Source organism: Zonotrichia albicollis, chromosome 9 (genome assembly GCF_047830755.1).
Source record: "Zonotrichia albicollis isolate bZonAlb1 chromosome 9, bZonAlb1.hap1, whole genome shotgun sequence".
Lineage (NCBI taxonomy): Eukaryota > Metazoa > Chordata > Aves > Passeriformes > Passerellidae > Zonotrichia > Zonotrichia albicollis.
This window is the reverse complement of record NC_133827.1, coordinates 10,689,296-10,693,340: the sequence shown is the minus strand read 5'-3', so window position 1 is coordinate 10,693,340 and position 4,045 is coordinate 10,689,296. Positions and strand designations below refer to the sequence as shown.

General features: G+C 64.1%; 1 pseudogene; it reads left to right on the top strand.

Annotated features, from left to right (window-relative positions):
* The first annotated feature begins 1,186 nt into the window (after positions 1 to 1,186).
* Positions 1,187 to 3,752, top strand: LOC141730026 (class II histocompatibility antigen, B-L beta chain-like; annotated as a pseudogene).
* Positions 3,753 to 4,045: the final 293 nt, after the last annotated feature.

Sequence of the window (4,045 nt, the reverse complement as noted above, 5' to 3'; positions counted from 1 at the left end):
CAAATCCCAATAGTCCACACTGAATTGCTTTAGGTCAAAACCTGAGGTGAGAAATGGGTGTCTAAAGAACTGGAAAAGAATGCATTTCATCCTTTTCCATTTTCTGCCTCAGACCTGCAGGTTCCACAAGGGCCCTGCCATCAGGCAGGTGATGCATTTTCCCCCAGAGTGCATCAGCTCTGTGTCTGTTACTGAATGTATGGGGTCTGCTACCTGTGCTAGAGTAGAGCACTTATTAGTTCATCTCTGGTTTCTTTTTCTAAACCATTTGGTTGATAATCCTGACCAGTGGATATTTTTGGAAGGAAAATATTTTAAAGAAATCTTCTTGAGAACTGTTTTCTGACAGTCACCAGATGGTGAGTTGCTCTTTTAGGCAATCCAGTTCCAGGGACAGAAGATCTTCCAGGTCCTGCTCCTTGCTGCAGGCAGGACACTGCCAGCCTCAGGGGCCTTTGACGGTGCCTTCTGACCACAGTTATCAATTCTGATCAGGACTGAGAGACAGCAGGGTGGTAGCCCAGAGTCTGAAGCTGCGAGTGTCCCGAGTGTGGGAAGAGCTTCGTGCACTGCTCCAGCTCCATCCCCCATGGGAGGATCCGTGCTGGATGATCCCCAGTGACCCCCGTTGGGCAGAGCCCTGGTGACCCCTGTTCTGGGTGATCCGTGTTGGGCAGGAGGGTGTTGGGAGATTTCTTTCCCTTCTCCTTGTGCTGCTGTGATTTGGTTAGTAATAAATTCCCTCCGTGTGCCCAGGCCGGGTCTGTTGTGTCCGTGCTGGATTTGCTGAGGGACCTCTCCCGGTCCTTGTCCCCACCCAGGAATCCTCGGTTCCATTTTCAGTCCCCGTGCGGCTGCGGGGGGCAGGGACAGAGCGGCTCTGGGGGTGCCTGGCATCGGGCCAGCGTCACCGCTCGCCACGAGCTGCCCTGAGATGCCGGGCACCTGGGCACGCATTGCTGGGCTCACCTGAACTCCCACCTGCCCAGCGCCCCAAGGTTCCCCCTCGCCAAAAAACCCCCAACTCGGGGCTGCAGCGTCCCGGAAAGGCCTCAGCCAATGGGAGCGCAGGCAGGCGGCAATGCTGCCAATGAGAGCTCGGGGCGTTGGATTGCCTCATCGGTTGCCGGGCAGAGCCCGTGGCCGATCGCTGCCCAGAAGCGGCGGCAGCCAATGAGAGCGCGCGGCGCTGCCGAGCCCGCCCTGCTCCGGACTGGCGCTCCCAGCGCAGCGCGGCTGCTTTGGGGCTGCTGCTCCCTGCCCGGCCCCGGCCATGGGGCGAGGGGCGGCAGCTGGGGCCCTGCTGGTGGCACTGGTGGTGCTGGGAGCCCCCCCGGCTGCGGAGCTCTCGGGTGAGCGGGGGAGCGGGAGGGGCTGGGACAGGGGGGGAGAAGGGGGAAAAGGGGGCGAAGGGCGAGCCCGGAATGGAGGGGGAGGAGAAGGGGACCCCCAAAGGGAGAGCGGGAGGGGCTGACGGGTGGGGGGAGGGGAGGGAGGGGTAGGAGAGGGTGGGGAAAGGGGGGAAAAGGCGAGGGGGGAGCCCAAAACTGAACTGAGGGAGCTGGAGATTGAGGGATTTGTGGGAAAATGGGGAAATGGGACCCCAAAAGTGATTTGGGAGCGGCCGAAGGTGGGCGGGGAGCGGATGTGAAAGAGGAAATGGGGAAAGGGCGGCAAAGAGGAAGCGGTAGCGCGGGCAGGAGGGTCCCATGGCGGCCGTGGGGCACAGGGGGTGCGGAGTGGGGATCCAGGGTGGCCCTCGGAGCGCTGGGGGCGTGCTGGGGACAACCCCGGATCTGTGTTCTGCACTCACAGGGGTGTTCCAGGAGATGAGAACGAGAGAGTGTCACTTCATTAATGGTACGGAGAAGGTGAGGTTTGTGAGGAGGTACATCTACAACCGGAAGCAGTACATGATGTTCGACAGCGACGTGGGGGTGTTCGTGGGGGACACCCCCTATGGGGAGACACAGGCTCGGTGCTGCAACGGAATCCCGGAAATACTGGAGGATAATCGGGCTGCGGTGGACACGTTCTGCCGGGCCGGCTACGAGCTTGCTGCCCCGTTCCTCACGGGGCACCGAGGTGAGCGCGGGGCAGAGCGTGTCCCCTCGGGCCCTGCCCTGCCAATGACCCTGGAGCGCCTCAAAACGTCTCTGAGAATCAGCCCAGAGCCCTCAGCCCTCCTTCGGAACAACCCCGGGGCCTCCTGTCCCACTCAGTGTCCCCCGTGGCTCTCCCAGTCCGTCCCAGTCCATCCCTGTGCCTGCCCGGCGTGTCCATCCCGGTTGTCCGTGTAGCCGGCTCTTTTCAGCCAATGAAAGGGCGTCTCACTGATGACTCATCGGTTGCCATGCAGAGTCCCTGGCGCTGAAATCCCGAAGGCCCCGCGCTAGACTCGGCCTCCCAGTGCCGCGCACTTCATTCCCAGTTAATTCCAGGGCCACCAAAATCCCTCCGAGTGCCATCCTAGTCGCTCTCAGTACTTCCAAAGTCCCTCCCTCCTCTTCTCGGCCTATTCCCAATCCATTCCAAATTAATTCCCAGTTCATTCTCCGTTCAAGCCCGGACGTCCAACATCCTTCCCAGTGTGCCCCACCATGTCCCGTCTCTCTCAGTGCCACCCCAATCGCTCCCAGTCCCTCCCTTGCCCATTCCCAGTCCCTCTCCAGCCAAACCCAGCCCTCTCCTCGCTCTCTCCCAGTGCCCCCCAACGTGTCCATCTCGCTGGTGCCCCCCTCAAGCTCCCAGCCCGGCCCCGGCCGCCTGCTCTGCTCCGTGATGGATTTCTACCCTGCTGCCATCCAGGTGAGGTGGTTCCAGGGCCAGCAGGAGCTCTCGGAGCACGTGGTGGCCACCGACGTGGTCCCCAACGGGGACTGGACCTACCAGCTGCTGGTGCTGCTGGAAACCCCCCCCCCGGCGCGGGCTCAGCTACAGCTGCCAGGTGGAGCACGTCAGCCTGGAGCAGCCCCTGAGGCGGCACTGGGGTACGGGGGAGCCCCTGGGGGCGCTGGCAGAGCCACTGGGCTGTGCTGGGAGCCACTGGGAGGGAGCTGGAGAGAGCCGGGCTGGGACTGGGAGAGGGGCTGGGGGCTGGGCAAGGGCTGGGAAGGGGTTTGGGGGATGCTGGGGAGGGTGGGATGGGGTTGGGGGGGCGCTGGATGTGACTGGGAGGGAGTTTGGGGGTACTGGGTGTGACTGGGAGGGAATTTGGGGGCGCTGGGTGCAAAGGGCAGGGGGTTTGGAGGATGCTGGATGCGAGTGGGAGGGACTGGAATGAGCCTGGACGGGGCGCTCGGAGCGCCTTGGTGTGTCGGTGAGAGGTTTTGGGGGTGCTGACCCCTGCGGAACCCCCAGAGATGCCGCCGGACGCTGCCCGCATCAAGATATTGATGGGGACTGGGGGCTTCGTCTTGGGCTTCGTCTTCCTGGCGCTGGGGCTCGGCGTCTCCCTGCGCAAGAAGGTCAGGGCGGGTGCCGGGGGTGGCGTCCCCGCCGTGGCGGAGCGTGTGCGCTCCCGCCGGGGCCCCCAGCCCAGTGTCACCCCCTTTTCTCTGCCCACAGAGCTCCTGAGCCGGCGGCGGCCGCAGCCCCTCCCCGTGGGCTCGGGCCCGGCCGGGACCCCCCGCTCCGTCCCCGCTCCGTCCCCGCTCCGTCCCCGCTCCGTTGATTTTGGGGGGGTCCCGTGTCCCCCCAGCCCCGCTGGCGCTCTGCCCCCGCCCAGTGCCTGCTCCCAGTGCTCCCAATAAAGCTTCCCAGTTGGGCCCGGGGCCGTTTATGGGGGAGCGATGGGACGGATTTGGCCAAAGGGAGGGGGACAAAGGGTGGGGGCTGGGCCCGGGGGGAGGGGTCGCTGCCCGCGGATGCCGCAGTGCCCGGTGCGGAACGAGCTCCGTGCGCCGATCCATCTCCATCCCCTGTGGGAGGATCCACGCTGGATAATCCCGGGCGCCCCCCAGGGTCAGAGCCCCCGTGCTGGGAACACACCTGGCTGGGGGTTCCACATCTTCCTGGCCCCCCCGTGGACACATCGATGAAGGCC